We start from the raw sequence: 19,612 nt of genomic DNA, 5'->3' as shown, positions 1-19,612 counted from the left end.
CCGTCACAACTGTTGTTCCCATGAAGTAGCTGCTTTCAACTCCATTCGCGTCAGCCTCCGAAGGAAAAGCTTACAGCAAGGCGGAGGAAACCTCCGAGGCAGATGTCTCCCGAGGGCACGGAAGCCCTCGGGCCCTCCCTGCCAAAGGGTCAACCCCCCACCCCCACCCCCGGCAGCAGAACAATGCCTCCAGTCTTGCTGGGGAACTCCACAGGCTTCCAGGTTGGCTCGTTTTCAGCATCTGAGTGGTTCAGGGCCTCATCTTGTGTGAGGGGGAGGGGGAGCAAGAAGTAGCTAACATGTGAGGCCGCAGAGGCATGGATACAGCTATTCTCCCCATTTTACAGGTGGGTAACCTAAGGCTCAGAGGTCAATAGCTGAGGATTGATAGGACCAGAGGTCTAGCCCAAGGCTGTCCAATTTGAAATCCCACATCTTGACCAGGACCCTTTATCAGTCAGGGGCTGGTACTGGGGCCAGGGCCACAAACCAGGCTCACCATCTAGACAGGAAGGCCCTTGATGTACTGCCAAGCTCAAGGGCTGGCTCAAGAAGTACGTGGGCTGCACCTCAGGAAGGGGGCCAAGGAAAGTGGGTTTTGGCAGTAGCAGAAGCCCCTGTACTTTGCCAGTATTATCGTTGCTATTTGGTCCAGAAACTCAAGAAATAGTAGATAATCTCCACCACTTACTTACTGGTACAATCTTGAGCAATTTACCTAATCTCTGCATGCCTCAATTTTCTCATCTGTAAAATGGAAATAATAAAAGCCCCTACCTCAGAGGGTGGTTGTGAGGAGTAAGGGAGTTAAGGTGTGCAAAGCACCCAGCAAATGCCTGGCACGTGGTAAGCACTGTATATCGCTGATAGTAGCATCGTCACCCTCCTCCTCAGCATCACCATCAGCATCACCACCATCTTGGTCTGAAACCTCCCCCCACTTCTCTCCAGGCAGAATCAAGCACTGCTGCCCATTACTCCCACAGCCTTTAATGACACCTTGAATGTAGCGCTCATCACTTTGTACCAATGCCTCTAATCTGAGCAGGAATTATGACTTTCCATCTCTGTGTCTTCAGTGCCTTATACAATGCCTGGCACATAATGGATATGAAGTAAACATGTGTTGAATGAATGAAAAATGGTGCTTGATTCTAAAAATAAGACTTTCAGATAAATCACAAAGGTGTCTGATTTTTATAAGATTTTTAAATATGCCTTCGACCATGCCTTAGAAATCAGAACATCATAATAGGCGATAAGAAAATTGAAAGGGCTTTAAATCATGACGTCAGACACATGTTAAGAGATTGTCATTTTAACAATCATTCTATCAAATAATAGTAACAAACCCCATTTGAGGCACTGAATGTCCCTGATGCCCTAAAGACCCCCTCCCTATTCAGCATTTGAAGACTCAGAAATAGGCAATCCCAAGAAGTACCCCCATGAGTCTTGCCATAAGTGAAAACATTTCCAAGGAATCAGCATTTTGTGGAATGTTTTAAAATGAACTTTCAAAGACAGACTCCAAAAATAGGTTCATGAAATACTGATTGAGCACCTCCTGTGTGCCAGACACTGGACCGACACATGTAAGATATGGTGTCCAGGAGGGGAAACAGGTACGTGAATAGATAATTCATATACGGGGAGTGATATGCAGAGGCAGGCCCAGCATGTTCAGAAAATACAAAGGACGGGACCAATTTGGGGGTTGGGGGATTTTTAAATGGCAGTAGAGACTGACCTAGGACGATGGATGCATTTTTAGGTTCTTTCCAGGGCAGCTGTGGTTCAGAAATACCAAGGACTGCTAAGCACATTGCTGCACATTCTAAGAAGGTGCCACTACCACACTTGTAACCCATTTAAGGGGCCAGCAAGAGGAGGCCCCCGCCCCGGGATAAGCGGCTGGGGCTGCTAGCCTGCGTGGAGTCCCGGGGCAGGGCGCTCCCTCCCACCAGCCAGTGCATAGTTATCTTTGCTCAAACAAAGCCAGCGCTGTCCCGCTGTCCCGGACTGCCGAGGGCTTCTCTGCAGCCCACAGGCCCTCCCCGCTGAGTCTACAAATAATAACTGAATGTCGCCCAGGTCACCTTAAAAATGCTCACCACCATCGGGGTCCTGGGGAGGAGCCTTATCCTGTCATGCTCTGATGACTCCCTTCCCTCAAGCCCAGGCCTGTGCACCCACTGGTCATCATGGGTGTGCTTTCGGTTTTCAAGGGGTGGCTACATTTTGTACTTGGATAATTACTTTTAACTAAGGGAGGTGCTGTGAGAAGTGAAACAACAGTGCCTGTTCACAGTGGGTGAGAACCTTTAACTCATCATGTGCAGCTACATACTCCAGGCCAGAAAGATGCATGAGGGTACAAATGAAGAGAGCTCTCAGGTTTGGGACTGAGTCGCCCTCCTTCTAAGGAAAGAATCTTACAGCTCGGACCCCTGCTGGTCAATATGGCTGCTGGGACACGGCTTCCTCAGAGGGCTTTTGCCCATCCCTATGCACGTGGGGCTCTGGAGGTAGGTGCTGGCATGAGGTCTCTTAAGAGGATTACAAGCCAATCATCCCAAATCAGGCTCCTCAGCTTTCAATAATTACCCTCAATCTAACCTTCCTTTTCCCTTGGAGGCTAAGGGGGCCTGTGAAGCCACTGCCCCAGGCCTCGAGGCACCTGGCAATGCAGGTCCCAGGAAGGAACTCAAGGAAGAGGCTGGGCTGGGAGGAGGAGCAGGAAATCTTGGCAATTCCTGAGCTGCGCTGGGCCAAGGACAGTGGACAGAGAACAGTAGTACATGCCTTTCGTTAACTGAGAAGTGCCCCCAAAGAAATTCCACGTCATCGAGGTGCTTATTGCAGTGGGAAAGGCAGAGGAAGGAAATACCAGGAGTCAGTGGCTGACAAGATAGAGCCCTGTGTTGGGCTTCCCTGCTGGCGCAGTGGTTGAGAGTCCACCTGCCGACACAGGGGACACGGGTTTGTGCCCCGGTCCGGGAAGATCCCACATGCCGCGGAACGGCTGGGCCTGTGAGCCATGGCCGCTGAGCCTGCGCGTCCGGAGCCTGTGCTCCACAATGGGAGAGGCCACAAGAGTGAGAGGCCTGCGTACCAAAAAAAGATAGAGCCCTGTGGAAGAGTCACCAGATTCATAACATGGGAAAAATGAGAACTTTTGGAATATTTGGTCAGCTCAGGTATTGGGTGATTTTTGCAAATCATGGCATTTTAAAATAATAACAATACACTGGTTTCTCTCTTATTATGTCATATGTTTATGGCAAAAAGTTGCAAAAACACAGAAAAGTGTAAAGAAATAATCAAAATCATCAGGAAGCTGGCCACCCAAGAATAACCACAGTTAATATGGTGTGAGATATGTGAGTTAATATGGTGAGATTTTTGTATAAAAGTCATATAAGATTGTTGGTATAGTTAGATATTTTATTGTCTCACAAAGATTTATTGATGGCCTATTATGTGCTGGGGATACAGCAATGAGCAAAACAGACAAGTTCCCAGTCCTCACGGATCTGGAACTCCTCATGGAAAAACAGACAATAAGTAAATAAATACAAAAATATGCCAGGTACCAGGAAGCAGTAAGTGCTATAGAGAAAAATAAGGCACGATAGGTGACAGAAAGGATGGGGTGGCAGTGGTGGGCTGAGGAGTGGATACTATTTTTATACGAGCAGCCAGGGGTGATGTGGCCGATAAGGTGAGATTCAACCAGAGGCTGAAGAAAATGAAGAAGCAGCTATGCAAGTATTTCAGGCAGAGCGGAGAGCAAGTGCAAAGTCCTGAGGCCACAAACACTGGGCGTGCTGGAAGAACATTCCGGAGTCCAGGGTAGCTGGAGCGGAGTGGGTGAGGGGCAGGTGGAGCAGAAGGGATCAGAACAGGAGTTGAGTGGGCGGAGTCAGATTACGGAAGACCCGCAGGCCACGGTATACCCTGTTTTGTTTTACCTATCGTGATAGTGGGAGAATTCCCTGACTTCATTATATTTTCTTCAGACACATAACTCTTAGGACTTCCCTGGTGGCGCAGTGGTTAAGAATCCACCTGCCAATGCAGGGGACATGGGTTGGAGCCCTGGGCCGGGAAGATCTCACATGCCGCGGAGCAACTAAGCCTGTGTGCCACAACTACTGAGCCTGTGCTCTAGAGCCCGCGAGCCACAACGACTGAGCCCGCGTGCCACAACTACTGAAGCCCGTGCGCCGAGAGCCCATACTCCACAGTAAGAGAAGCCACCGCAATGAGAAGCCCCGCTCACCGTAGCAAAGAGTAGTCCCGGCTCGCTGCAACTAGGGAAAGCCCGCGTGCAGCAACGAGGACCAAAGCAGCCAAAAATAAATAAATAAATAAATATTTTTAAAAAACATAACTCTGTAATGACAATAGGATTGTACCATATGGACTAACCATAATGTATTCAAGCAATATCTTTTGTGGTTATTTTGATTATTTTTCTCTCTTATTAATAGTATGATGATTAACACATAAATCTTGGGAGCCCCCTGGTTATGTCCATACAATAAATTCCTAGAAGGGTAATTAGTCAAAGAATATAAATATGTAAGAAATTTTTTATACACATTCCAAATTTGCCCAGAAAGGGTCTGATAAATTATAACTCTGTATGTGTAAGAATTTCCATTTCACTGCTGGATATGACAACTTTTAAAAATCTTTGGCAATTTGATAAACGAAGACCTGTACTACTGATACATTGTTACTTTAATTATCGCCTGATCATTACTGAAGTTGATGTTTTACATATGTTTATTGCAAATTGTCTGATCAGGTCTTTGTCCAGTCTGATCAGGTCTTTTGTTTATTTTTTATTGAGCAGTTTTTTTCTTATTGTTTTGCAGAGCTCTTGTATATAAAGACTCAACTTATTTGCTGTTTTTTTTTCTCAGTTCTTAATTATCTTTTATGTTTGCTTATGGTTTTTTAACTTAAATTTTTAATATTTATTTATTTATTTAGGCTGTGCAGGGTCTCAGTTGCAGCACGCGGGATCTTCGTTGCAGCACGCGGGATCTTTGTTGCGGCACATGGGATCTTCATTGCGGCATGAGGACTCTTAGTTGCGGCATGTGGACTTTTTAGTTGCCGCATGCATGTGGGATCTAGTCCCCTGACCAGGGATCGAACCCAGGCCCCCTGCATTGGGAGCACGGAGTCTCACCCACTGGACCACCAGGGAAGTCCCCTTAACTTAAATTTTTAAATTCTTAGGTAGTCAAATCTATCAGTATTTCTTTTATGACTTCATCCTTTGCTTTCTCACTGCAAGATCTGATAAATATTTACCTATATTTTCTTTATTTTAAAAATAATTTCCTTTAAAAAAATCAGCCCTATTGTTTATGCGATAAGTATATAACTTTTTTCTACTTAGCCAATCAAATATCATCCTATGATTATGAATTGAGCAGTGTGACCTTTTCTTATAAATATGAAGCATACATTTATAGTGTACAAAATTCATATATATGTGTGTGCATGCTTACACAATTACCAGATTTTCTATCTTATATCCATTAATTTGTAAGTCTATTCTTGAAACAATAGGAGATTTACTTATATATCGTAGCATTTTAATAATTTTGATGCTTGGTAGGGAAAGCATTCCCCAAAATTCTTATTTTTCACATTTTCTAGGTTATTCTCTTTCATTTATTCTTCCTATAACTTTAAATTGTTATCACAATCCATAAACAACCTCATAGTAATTTTATTAGAATGACTTAACAGTTAGAAATGAATTTGCAGAGAATGTACATCTTCACAATTGAGTCTTTTGTAACGTGGTATGTCTCTAAGTTTAGTCAGGTCTCTTATGTACCTCAAAAAACGTTACCATTTTCATCATAGATTCTGTACATTCCTTTTAGGGTGCTTATTCCAAAGTACCTTACTTTTTATTGCTGTTGTGAATTATTTTTTGTAGATTTTTTTGACTGCAATTGAAAAAGCTGGACAGAAGACATGTGTGTGATGTACATCATGAAGAACAACCTCATTCCTGTGCTCACGGAATTAGAGCACACAGCCCTGATGGACAACTTCCTATCCACAGCCCCACACTTGGGGGGAAAAACGATCATGTGTGTAGTGTGTATCAGTTAAACTTAAAGGCTAGGCTGCTATAGCCAGAAGACCTAACAACACTGTGGAAGAGAGAACAAAGAAGTTCATTTCTCCCTATGATAGTCAGAGATAAGCATACCAGCCCGGTGGGCAGCTCCGGTCTATGAGCTCAATCATGGACCCATGTTGCTTCCAGGTTACTGCTCTGTCACCCCCTAGGGCATTGTTGTTGTTTATTTGGTGAAAGCTAGACTGCCTCTAAGTCAACATTGCAAAAGGGGCAAAGGGAAAAGTGTTGGAGGGGTGTACACAGCCTTAGGTCTAGGCCTGGGAATGACACACAGTACTCAGACTCCATTTGAAAGAACTTGATCACACCACCACACTGATGTGCAAGGTGGGTGGGAAAATACAGTCTAGCCCTGTATCCAGGAAGAAGGGGAAAACAGATATGGTGGACAACTACCAATACCAGCCGTAATGTGCCCCCTCAAGAAGAAAATGTGACAAGAGAGGCTGATCACTTTAAAGGGGATATGTATGTCCATAAATCGTACCAATGTTTTCTTAGGTCAGTCTCCCAAGGCAATAGAAATAAAAACAAACAAATGGGACCTAATCAACCTTACAAGCTTTTGCACAGCAAAGGAAACCATAAACAAAATGAGAAGACAACAAACAGACTGGGAGAAAATATTTGCAAATGATGTGACCAACAGGGATTAATTTCAAAAATACACAAACAGCTCATAAAACTCAACAAGAACAAAACAACAAACAACCCAATCGAAAAATAGACAGAAGACCTAAATAGAGATTTCTCCACAGAAGACATTCAGATGGCCAATAGGTACATGAAATGATGCTCAACATTGCTAATTATTAGAGAAATGCAGATCAAAACTACAATGAGATACCACCTCACAGCAGTCAGAACGGCCATCATTAAAAAGTCTACAAATAACAAATGCTGGAGAGGGTGTGGAGAAAGGGGAACCTTCCTATGCTGTTGGTGGGAATGTAAGTTGGTGCAGCCACTATGGAAAACAGTATGGAGGTTCCTCAGAAAACTAAAAATAGAATTACCTTATGATCCAGCAATCCCACTCCTGGGCATATATCTGAACAAAACTATAATTCAAAAAGATACATGCACCCCAGTGTTCATAGCAGCACTATTTATAACAGCCAAGACACAGGAACAACCTAAATGACCAGAGACAGAGGAATGGATAAAGAAGATGTGGTATATATACACAATGGAATACTACTCATCCATAGAAGAGAATGAAATAATGCCACTTGCAGCAACATAGATGGACCTAGAGATTATCATACTAAGTGAAGTAAGTCAGAAAGGGAAAGACAAATACCACATGATACCACTTATATGTGGAATCTAAAATATGACACAAATGAACCTACCTACTAAACAGAAGCAGACTCATGGATATAGAGAACAGATTTGTGGTTGCCAAGGGGGAGGGGGTTGGGAGAGGGATGGAGAGGGAGTTTAGGGCTAGCAGATATAAATTATTATATATAGAAGGGATGAACAACAAGGTCCTACTGTATACACAGGGAACTATATTCAATATCCTATGATAATATGATATTGAATATAGTTCAATATCCTATCCCTTTTCCCATAATGGGAAAGAATATACAAATGGGAATGTATATATATACGTATATCTGAATCAGAAAAACCCTGGGTCTCTGACGACTCTATAGCACTGAGCACATACTGCCTTAGACTTTTACACGGAAGAGAAATAATCCTTTACTGTATATAAGCTGGCTCTCTGTGACAGCAGCTGGGACTGTATCTTAATTAACACAGAATGTCAAGAACTCTTTCTGGACACCTGTGAATTCGCTTGTCTTGGCTGTCCAGGGTACAGTGATGCTGCAACAACCCCTGTGCACAGCTTTGGGGAATTCATGCTCTCATTCTCTCCCAACATCTGCTTACTCATCCCCCAAATGTGTGTGGAGAACCTGCCCTGTGCCTGGTACAGAGCCAGGCTTTGGGGACATAATAGTGAATGAAGCAGGGGCTCCATCCCAGAAGTTTGTTTGGAGAAGACTGGTCACATTAAGCAGTGTGTAAGCATGAGTTGATGGAGAAACTCAGAGAGGGCTAAGAAATTCTGCTGAAAGTAGTCGATATCAAGCCAGAGACCCACACCCATGTCTCTCAGGACCTGTAAACAGGTGCACAACATGCCAATTCCACAGGAGGAAAGGTGGCTCTGGAAGAGAAATCCTAAGATGGTAACTTGTTTTTGCACCTTCCTTACTTGTCTTTCATATAAGGTTCTACAAAGTTTAGAAACCCTACCAGAATGCAGTGATATAGACTTTGCTTTAACATTTTAAAGAAGGTTAAAGCAAGAATGATTCTAACTGACCCCATGAGCTCCCCCGCCACTGGCAGTTCCTGTAACCTGCAGCCCTCACACCTCTAGGGCTGTGTTGGTGTGCCCTTTCACACCAACAGCTGGGCTACAGATCAGCCTCAGTTCCCGAAGCCTCTCACCTGACGTCGCTCCAATCAAACTCAACCTCTGGCTGTGTACTAAACGTGCCTTGTGCTTTTCAACTTGTGGGCTTTTGTTCAAACTGTCCCCTGTGCCTAGAAAGCCCTTGCTCCAGGTTGTCTGATGGAATCTCAAATATCATGAGGATTCTCCTGATTCCCTGAGTTGAAAGTGTTCACATACACACAGCCAGACACTTATGTGAGTCTGCCTTGCCCCCAGCCAGATTGTAAGCTCCTCAGACCAGAGGCTGTGTCTCTGTGTCTAGCTCATCTTGGTGTGGCCTTAGTGCACAGCTGTGCATGTGAGAGGGGCTTAGTACATATTTGTTGGATTTGATTAGGCTGAATTTTCTCTCTTGTGGCACGGTAACAGAGCAAAAGGGCTCCACGGGAGGAGCTGGGGCATGAGATGATGGGCTCACCTTGGCAGTGCAGCGTTGGTTTTCTTGTAGGTAAAATTGGGATAATAATGATACTTCAGTCTGCTGCAGGGGTAAAGAGTGGACATCTAGAAACAAAGGTTTCCTCTGAAGCAAGCGAGGTCAATGTTGCATATATCCCTTCTAGATGCACTCCATAGCACAACCAGCCACAGCTCTATTGCTAGAAAAGAAAGGAGATGCAGGTGTTAATGGACAGCTAGCAGTCTCTGCCATATAAACAAGCCAGAAAGGAAATGAATGACACAGTTAATTACATTAACTTAAAAATTCTATTCAACCAAGACAACAAAAAGGTAAAAAAGGTAAGCATTAGACAGGAAGAAAATGTTAGCAACATATATAATTGACAAAAATTAATATCTAGAATCTATGAAGAACTCTTTCAAATCAATAAGAAAAAGAGAAATAACTTAATAGGAAAATGGGCAAAAGATGTAAACAAGCAGCACTCAGCAAAAGAAACCCAAGTGGCCAATACACATGTGAAAAAAATAATCAGCCTCATGAATAACTGGGGAAAGGCAAATTAAAACCATAAATAGATACCATTTCACATCCATCAGCTTTGCACGAAATTTTTAATCTGACAATACCAGAATAAAGAGCAGGGTGACTCAACCACTGCTGGAAGTTGTATAAATTAATGCAACTGTTTTAGAGAATTTGATGCTGTTAAGAAAAGTCAAAATGCACATATCATATGACCTATCCATTCCACCTTTAGACTGGTATCCTGGAAAAACTTTGCACCTGGGCACAAGGAGAGTGCAAGGACACTCATAATGACATTATGTGTAATAGCAAAATAAAAATATTACAAGCAACATGAATGTCTATCAACTGGAGAATGGATACACAAATTTTGATTTATTAACACAGTGGAATGCTGTACAGTCACTAAAACAAATGAATTAGAGCCATGCAGATTAATATAGATGGATCTCACAAATATAACTCTGAATAAAAAGAGAAGGTTGCAAAAGAATCATACAGGATGCTGCCATATATAAAGTTTGAGAATATGCCAAACAACTCCACATATTGTTTAGGGTACACAAATTTATGGTGGAAATATAAAAGAATGCATGGAAGGGTAAACACAAAATTCAGAATACTAGTTTCCTAAGGGCAGTGGGATAGGGAAGGGGGAAGATATAGTCATCATGAGTGCATAGGGGATGTCAATTGAATTGATAATATTTTATTTCTTGAACTGGGTAGTAGGCACATAAGTATCCATTTAATTATTATTATTTTTTAATTATTTAATTTTTTGCTTTATAACAAATTTAATCAGTTATACATATACATATGTTTCCATATCCCCTCCCTTTTGCGTCTCCCTCCCACCCTCCCTATCCCACCCCTCCAGGCGGTCACAAAGCACAGAGCTGATCTCCCTGTGCTATGCGGCTGCTTCCCACTAGCTATCTACCTTACGTTTGGTAGTGTATATATGTCCATGCCGCTCTTTCACTTTGTCACAGTTTACCCTTCCCCCTCCCCATATCCTCAAGTCCATTCTCTAGGAGGTCTGTGTCTTTATTCCTGTCTTACCCCTATGTTCTTCATGACATTTTTTTTTCTTAAATTCCATATATATGTGTCAGCATACAGTATTTGTCTTTATCTTTCTGACTTACTTCACTCTGTATGACAGACTCTAGGTCTATCCACCTCATTACAAATAGCTCAATTTCATTTCTTTTTATGGCTGAGTAATATTCCATTGTATATATGTACCACATCTTCTTTATCCATTCATCCGATGATGGACACTTAGGTTGTTTCCATCTCCGGGCTATTGTAAATAGGGTTGCTATGAACATTTTGGTACATGTCTCTTTTTGAATTATGGTTTTCTCAGGGTATATGCCCAGTAGTGGGATTGCTGGGTCATATGGTAGTTCTATTTGTAGTTTTTTAAGGAACCTCCATACCGTTCTCCATAGTGGCTGTACCAATTCACATTCCCACCAACAGTGCAAGAGTGTTCCCTTTTTTCCACACCCTCTCCAGCATTTATTGTTTCTAGATTTTTTGATGATGGCCATTCTGACTGGTGTGAGATGATATCTCATTGTAGTTTTGATTTGCATTTCTCTAATGAGTAAAGATGTTGAGCATCCTTTCATGTGTTTGTTGGCAGTCTGTATATCTTCTGTGGAGAAATGTCTATTTAGGTCTTCTGCCCATTTTTGGATTGGGTTGTTTGTTTTTTTGTTATTGAGCTGCATGAGCTGCTTATAAATTTTGGAGATTAATCCCTTGTCAGTTGCTTCATTTGCAAATATTTTCTCCCATTCTGAGGGTTGTCTTTTCGTCTTATTTATGGTTTCCTTTGCTGTGCAAAAGCTTTGAAGTTTCATTAGGTCCCATGTGTTTATTTTTGTCTTTACTTCCATTTCTCTAGGAGGTGGGTCAAAAAGGATCTTGCTGTGATTTAGGTCATAGAGTGTTCTTCCTATGTTTTTCTCTAAGAGTTTGATAGTGTCTGGCCTTACATTTAGGTCTTTAATCCATTTTGAGCTTATTTTTGTGTATGGTGTTAGGGAGTGATCTAATCTCATACTTTTACATGTCCCTATCCAGTTTTCCCAGCACCACTTATTGAAGAGACTGTCCTTTCTCCACTGTACATTCCTGCCTCCTTTATCAAAGATAAGGTGACCATATGTCCGTGGGTTTAACTCTGGGCTTTCTATCCTGTTCCATTGATCTATCTTTCTGTTTTTGTGCCAGTACCATACTGTCTTGATTACTGTAGCTTTGTAGTATAGTCTGAAGTCAGGGAGCCTGATTCCTCCAGCTCCATTTTTCGTTCTCAAGATTGCTTTGGCTATTCGGGGTCTTTTGTGTTTCCATACAAATTGTGAAATTTTTTGTTCTAGTTCTGTGAAAAATGCCAGTGGTAGTCTGATAGGGATTGCATTGAATCTGTAGATTGCTTTGGGTAGTAGAGTCATTTTCACAATGTTGATTCTTCCAATCCAAGAACATGGTACATCTCTCCATCTATTTGTATCATCTTTAATTTCTTTCATCAGTGTCTTATAATTTTCTGCATACAGGTCTTTTGTCTCCTTAGGTAGGTTTATTCCTAGATATTTTATTCTTTTTGTTGCAATGGTAAATGGGAGTGTTTCCTTGATTTCACTTTCAGATTTTTCATCATTAGTATATAGGAATGCCAGAGATTTCTGTGCATTAATTTTGTATCCTGCAACTTTACCAAATTCATTGATTAGCTCTAGTAGTTTTCTGGTAGCATCTTTAGGATTCTCTATGTATAGTATCATGTCATCTGCAAACAGTGACAGCTTTACTTCTTCTTTTCCAATTTGGATTCCTTTTATTTCCTTTTCTTCTCTGATTGCTGTGGCTAAAACTTCCAAAACTAGGTTGAATAAGAGTGGTGAGAGTGGGCAACCTTGTCTTGTTCCTGATCTTAGTGGAAATGGTTTCAGTTTTTCACCATTGAGGATGATGCTGGCTGTGGGTTTGTCATATATGGCCTTTATTATGTTGAGGAAAGTTCCCTCTATGCCTACTTTCTGCAGGGTTTTTATCATAAATGGGTGTTGAATTTTGTCGAAAGCTTTCTCTGCATCTATTGAGATGATCATATGGTTTTTCTCCTTCAATTTGTTAATATGGTGTATCACGTTGATTGATTTGCGTATATTGAAGAATCCTTGCATTCCTGGAATAAACCCCACTTGATCATGGTGTATGATCCTTTTAATGTGCTGTTGGATTCTGTTTGCTAGTATTTTGTTGAGGATTTTTGCATCTATGTTCATCAGTGATATTGGCCTGTAGTTTTCTTTCTTTGTGACATCCTTGTCTGGTTTTGGTATCAAGGTGATGGTGGCCTCGTAGAATGAGTTTGGGAGTGTTCCTCCCTCTGCTATATTTTGGAAGAGTTTCAGAAGGATAGGTGTTAGCTCTTCTCTAAATGCTTGATAGAATTCGCCTGTGAAGCCATCTGGTCCTGGGCTTTTGTTTGTTGGAAGATTTTTTATCACAGTTTCAATTTCAGTGCTTGTGATTGGTCTGTTCATATTTTCTATTTCTTCCTGATTCAGTCTTGGCAGGTTGTGCATTTCTAAGAATTTGTCCATTTCTTCCAGGTTGTCCATTTTATTGGCATAGAGTTGCTTATAGTAATCTCTCATGATCTTTTGTATTTCTGCAGTGTCAGTTGTTACTTCTCCTTTTTCATTTCTAATTCTATTGATTTGAGTCTTCTCCCTTTTTTTCTTGATGAGTCTGGCTAATGGTTTATCAATTTTGTTTATCTTCTCAAAGAACCAGCTTTTAGTTTTATTGATCTTTGCTATCGTTTCCTTCATTTCTTTTTCATTTATTTCTGATCTGATTTTTATGATTTCTTTCCTTCTGCTAACTTTGGGATGTTTTTGTTCTTCTTTCTCTAATTGCTTTAGGTGCAAGGTTAGGTTGTTTATTCGAGATGTCTCCTGTTTCTTAAGGTGGGATTGTATTGCTATAAACTTCCCTCTTAGAACTGCTTTTGCTGCATCCCATAGGTTTTGGGTCGTCGTGTCTCCATTGTCATTTGTTTCTAGGTATTTTTTAATTTCCTCTTTGATTTCTTCAGTGATCACTTCGTTATTAAGTAGTGTATTATTTAGCCTCCATGTGTTTGTATTTTTTACAGCTCTTTTCCTGTAATTGATATCTAGTCTCATAGCATTGTGGTCGGAAAAGATACTTGATACAATTTCAATTTTCTTAAATTTACCAAGGCTTGATTTGTGACCCAAGATATGATCTATCCTGGAGAATGTTCCATGAGCACTTGAGGAAAATGTGTATTCTGTTGTTTTTGGATGGAATGTCCTATAAATATCAATTAAGTCCATCTTGTTTAATGTATCATTTAAAGCTTGTGTTTCCTTATTTATTTTCATTTTGGATGATCTGTCCATTGGTGAAAGTGGGGTGTTAAAGTCCCCTACTATGATTGTGTTACTGTCGATTTCTCCTTTTATGGCTGTTAGTATTTGCCTTATGTATTGAGGTGCTCCTATGTTTGGTGCATAAATATTTACAATTGTTATATCTTCTTCTTGGATTGATCCCTTTATCATTATGTAGTGTCCTTCTTTGTCTCTTCTAGTAGTCTTTATTTTAAAGTCTATTTTGTCTGATATGAGAATTGCTACTCCAGCTTTCTTTTGGTTTCCATTTGCATGGAATATCTTTTTCCATCCCCTTACTTTCAGTCTGTATGTGTCTCTAGGTCTGAAGTGGGTTTCTTGTAGACAGCATATATATGGGTCTTGTTTTTGTATCCATTCAGCCAATCTGTATCTTTTGGTGGGAGCATTTAGTCCATTTACATTTAAGGTAATTATCGATATGTATGTTCCTGTTCCCATTTTCTTAATTGTTTTGGGTTCGTTATTGTAGGTCTTTTCCTTCTGTTGTGTTTCTTGCCTAGAGAAGTTCCTTTAGCATTTGTTGTAAAACTGGTTTGGTGGTGCTGAACTCTCTCAGCTTTTGCTTGTCTGTAAACGTTTTAATTTCTCCATCAAATCTGAATGAGATCCTTGCTGGGTAGAGTAATCTTGGATGCAGGTTTTTCTCCTTCATCACTTTAATTATGTCCTGACACTCCCTTCTGGCTTGTAGAGTTTCTGCTGAGAGATCAGCTGTTATCCTGATGGGGATTCCCTTGTGTGTTATTTGTTGTTTTTGCCTTGCTGCTTTTAATATGATTTCTTTGTGCTTAATTTTTGACAGTTTGATTAATATGTGTCTTGGCGTATTTCTCCTTGGATTTATTCTGTATGGGACTCTCTGTGCCTCCTGGACTTGATTAACTATTTCCTTTCCCATATTAGGGAAGTTTTCAACTATAATCTCTTCAAATATTTTCTCAGTCCCTTTCTTTTTCTCTTCTTCTTCTGGAACCCCTATAATTCGAATGTTGGTGCGTTTAATGTTGTCCCAGAGGTCTCTGAGACTGTCCTCTGTTCTTTTCATTCTTTTTTATTTATTTTGCTCTGCAGCAGTTATTTCCACTATTTTATCTTCCACCTCACTTATCCGTTCTTCTGCCTCAGTTATTCTGCTATTGATCCCATCTAGAGTATTTTTTATTTCATGTATTGTGTTTTTAATCGATGCTTGATTCATCTTTAGTTCTTCTAGGTCCTTGTTAACTGTTTCTTGCATTTTGTCTATTCTATTTCCAAGATTTTGGATCTGGGAAATAGAATCTTGGATCATCTTTACCATCATTATTCTGAATTCTTTTTCAGGTAGACTGCCTATTACCTCTTCATTTGTTAGATCTGGTGGGTTTTTATCTTGCTCCTTCTCCTGCTGTGTGTTTTTCTGTCTTCTCATTTTGCTTATGTTACTGTGTTTGGGGTCTCCTTTTTGCAGGCTGCAGGTTCGTAGTTCCCGTTGTTTTTGGTGTCTGTCCCCAGTGGCTAAGGTTGGTTTAGTGGGTTGTGTAGGCTTCCTGGTGGAGGGGACTAGTGCCTGTGTTCTGGTGGATGAGGCTGGATCTTGTCTTTCTGGTGGGCAGGTCCACGTCTGGTGGTGTGTTTTGGGGTGTCTGCGGACTTTTTATGATTTTAGGCCACCTCTATGCTAATGGGTGGCATTGTGTTCCTGTCTTGCTAGTTGTGTGGCATAGGGTGTCCAGCACTGTAGCTTGCTGGTCGTTGAGTGAAGCTGGGTGCTGGCGTTGAGATGGAGATCTCTGGAAGATTTTTGCCGTTTGATATTATGTGGAGCTGGGAGGTCTCTTGTGGACCCGTGTCCTGAAGTTGGCTCTCCCACCTCAGAGGCACAGCAGTGACTCCGGGCTCCTCAATTTGGGATGATGTGTTGTCTATTCATGTATTCCACAGATGCAGGGTACATCAAGTTGATTGTGGAGCTTTAATCCGCTGCTTCTGAGGCTGCTGGGAGAGGTTTCCCTTTCTCTTCTTTGTTCTCACAGCTCCTGGGTCTCAGCTTTGGATTTGGCCCTGCCTCTGCGTGTAGGTCGCCGGAGGGCGTCTGTTCTTCGCTCAGACAGGACAGGGTTAAAGGAGCAGCCTCTTCGGGGACTCTGGCTCACTCAGGCCGGGCAGGAGGGAGGGGCACGGAGTGCGGGGCGAGCCTGCAGCGGCAGAGGTCGGCGTGACGTTGCACCAGCCCGAGGCACGCCGTGCGTTCTCCCAGGGAAGCCGCCCCTGGATCCCGGGACCCCGGCAGTGGCGGGCTGCACAGGCTCCCGGAAGGGCGGTGTGGGCAGTGACCTGCGCTCGCACACAGGCTTCTTGGCGGCAGCAGCAGCAGCCCCAGCGTCCCACGCCCGTCACTGGGCTCCGCGCTTTCAGTCGCGACTCGCGCCCGTCTGTGGAGCCCCTTTAAGCAGCGCTCTTAATCCCCTCTCCTCGCGCACCAGGAAACCAAGAGGGAAGAAAAAGTCTCTTGCCTCTTCGGCAGCTCCAGAGTTTTCCCGGACTCCCTCCCGGCTAGCTGTGGCACATTAGCCCCCTTCAGGCTGAGTTCTCGCCGCCAGCCCCAGTCCTCTCCCTGCGCTCTGACCGAAGCCCGAGCCTCAGCTTCCAGCGCTGCGCGCCCCGGCGGGCGAGCAGACAAGCCTCTCGGGCTGGTGAGTGCCGCTCGGCACCGATCCTCTGTGTGGGGATCTCTCCGCTTTGCCCTACCCAGGTATGTGGGGGGTTTCTTGCCTTTTGGGAGGTCTGGGGTCTTCTGCCAGCGTTCAGTAGGTGTTCTGTAGGAGTTGTTCCACGTGTAGCTGTATTTCTGGTGTATCCGTGGGGAGGAAGGTGATCTCCGCGTCTTACTCTTCCGCCATCTTACCCGGAACCCCCATTTAATTATTTTTTAATCCTTTTTTTATGTCTGAAAATATTTCATGATAATTTTTTTTTTTTTTTTTTTTTTTTGCGGTACGTGGGCCTCTCACTGTTGTGGCCTCTCCCACTGCGGAGCACAGGCTCCGAATGCGTAGGCTCAGCAGCCATGGCTCACGGGCCCAGCCGCTCCGCTGCATGTGGGATCTTCCCAGACTGGGGCACGAACCCGCCTCCCCTGCATTGGCAGGTGTACTCTCAACCACTGTGCCACCAGGGAAGCCCCATGATAAATTTTTAAATCATGTATTAAGAGAACGGGTTTGTGGTAGTCAGGGCCCAAGACAGTCCCACTGACCCTGGCCTCCTGGTATTCACACCCTTGTGCAGTGGGCTCCCTAAAATGATGCTGTGTGACTTCTGATGCTAGGTCATAACAGGCATTGGAGTTTCTGCCTTGTTCTCTTGCATCACTTGCTCTAGGGGAAGCCCTCTGCCATGCTGGAGGACGCTCCTGCAGCTCTGTGAAGAGGCCCACGTGGAGAGGAACTTCCCGCCAACAGCTCCTTGCTTGCCAGCCATGTGAGTGAGCCACCTGGGAATCAGATCTTCCAGCCTCAGCCAAGGACTGCAGTCCAGGTGACATCTGACTACAGCCGTATGAGAGACCCTGAGCCAGGAGGACCCCGCCAGGCTGCTCTGAACTCCTAACCCACAGAAACTAGGAGGAAAAAATAAATGATTCTTGACTTAAGGCACTATGGTTTGGAGTGATCTGTTATGCAGTCATAGATAACTACTGCAGGGTCGTATTGAGTGATCACCAGGTTCCTTCAGATCTAGGCTTCTTAGATTTCTCCCACCCCTAACTCCATTCATCCATTCACTCAGTCACTCAACTTCTGTGTAGAAGAAACTTCAAAAGTCTTAGGATCCAGCTTCCCTGGTGGCGCAGTGGTTGAGAGTCTGCCTGCTGATGCAGGGGACACGGGTTCGTGCCCCGGTCCTGGAAGACCCCACGTGCCGCGGAGAGGCTAGGCCTGTGAGCCATGGCCACTGAGCCTGCGCATCCGGAGCCTGTGCTCCATAATGGGAGAGGCCACAACAGCGAGAGGCCCGCGTACCGCAAAAAAAAAAAAAAAAAAAAAAAAGTCTTAGGATCACTTCTGACTCCCTTTGGGATCCAGTCCTGGACTAGAAACACTCTAAATAGTTCATGATTCAGAAGTTTAGTACTTCTTAATTTTACTTAGAAGAGATTCAGCTCACGAAACAGGTCCTCCATCCTTAATTCAACGCTATTGCAGAAAGTACAAGAACAGTCTCCAGAGGGAGAGGGCCTTGTGCTGTAACATGGGATTATATGTTTCCATAAGTATAGATCCTAGAACTGTATGTGGTATAAAGTAGTAAAATGCTGGATCATATGTTTTAGTATATATACTACCCTGAAAAGATTTCTCGCACCTGCCAAAAATTTACTAGCTACTAAATTTTTACTAACCACACCCACCAACCTCACTGATTCTCCATCTGAACTATACCAGGTACTTGTGATCATTTGCCAGATCAATAGGGTCTAGAAAACACAAAGATAGACCCATAGCCAAATACACTTAAGAATCAGCCTACCAGCAAAGACACATCCCATGAAAATATAACAAGAACAAAATTTAAAAGAGGCCGGTTGTGGGCGAATGCAGGTATGTGCCAGCTCCATGGCTGCAGTTAAACTTGAAGTACATTCCCAAGGTGGATCCCGATGTGATGCTACTGGGAAAGATGCACAGCCTGCTGGGCTTACAGAAAAGCTTTACTACCAGCACTGCTCAGTTCTCTGTCTTTCCTTAAAGACAACTGTGCATTTACTTGGTGTGATAAAAAGTCACTGACCTGAGGTGAGAAGACCTGGCGGGGGTGGGGGCGGGGTGTGCATGTTATAATTTGGGCTTCTTTTGTAGACTTCAGCTAGCATAAACTGAAGACAATTTTACTGAAAGGAAAATAAATAACCCACAGGATGGAAAGAAGAGCTGAACAGCCAGGCTCTGAGTCATCCTGGGGATCATGGAAACAAGAATCCACCAGCCTTCTCTTTATACAGCTCCAACACCTTCCTCCCCCAGAAACTCTCCCCCACAAGATTCAAGTGTCCGGTATAAAGAGCCCAGTGGCCTAGCTAGAGCCATACGCCTAACCCTGGGGGTGGGGGACAGAAGGGGTTGGAAAGGTGGGACAGTCCCGTGATTGGCAGACCCACCAGAATGCAGTGATTACAGAAAAGTCAGTTTCCCAAAGAAAGGGATGCTGGGCTGGCAAAATAAGAGATGTCCATTCACTGTCTAGCCTTATATGCTTGTCATAGGCTTAAATAAGGTCATGCACCTGTGAGAGTTTCTCTTAAATCTCTGTAAATGTGAAGTTCTTGCTCACTGTCTCTTTCTTGGATTTAGAAGTAAGCAAGAGCCTTTCCTTCTGACACCCCTACCCCTCAGAGGCCTGGAGGAAGCTGCAGCAACCTCGCGGGCACTAGATCCTGCAGGTCCAGGGCTCTGAGCTCCAAGTCACAGCTGTCATCAGGCAGGGACACCAGCAAGTTGCTTCCAGGAGTATTGTCTGAACCAATAATCTGAGGCTTAGAAGAAATGCAACTGCTTGGCCTTTAT

The 19,612-nt window shown here is 43.2% G+C and overlaps 1 long non-coding RNA gene across 1 annotated transcript in view; it reads right to left on the bottom strand.

Annotated features, from left to right (window-relative positions):
* Window positions 1-19,612, bottom strand: part of LOC132494904 (uncharacterized) — a 79,360-nt gene that overhangs the window by 25,007 nt on the left and 34,741 nt on the right. The window contains exon 2 of the long non-coding RNA XR_009533177.1: window positions 9,079-9,259. This is a non-coding gene — a long non-coding RNA (uncharacterized LOC132494904). The remainder of the gene's footprint in view (window positions 1-9,078; window positions 9,260-19,612) is intronic.

This window comes from Mesoplodon densirostris, chromosome 8 (genome assembly GCF_025265405.1).
Source record: "Mesoplodon densirostris isolate mMesDen1 chromosome 8, mMesDen1 primary haplotype, whole genome shotgun sequence".
Taxonomy (NCBI): Eukaryota; Metazoa; Chordata; class Mammalia; order Artiodactyla; family Ziphiidae; genus Mesoplodon; species Mesoplodon densirostris.
This window is presented reverse-complemented; position numbering and strand designations above follow the sequence as displayed.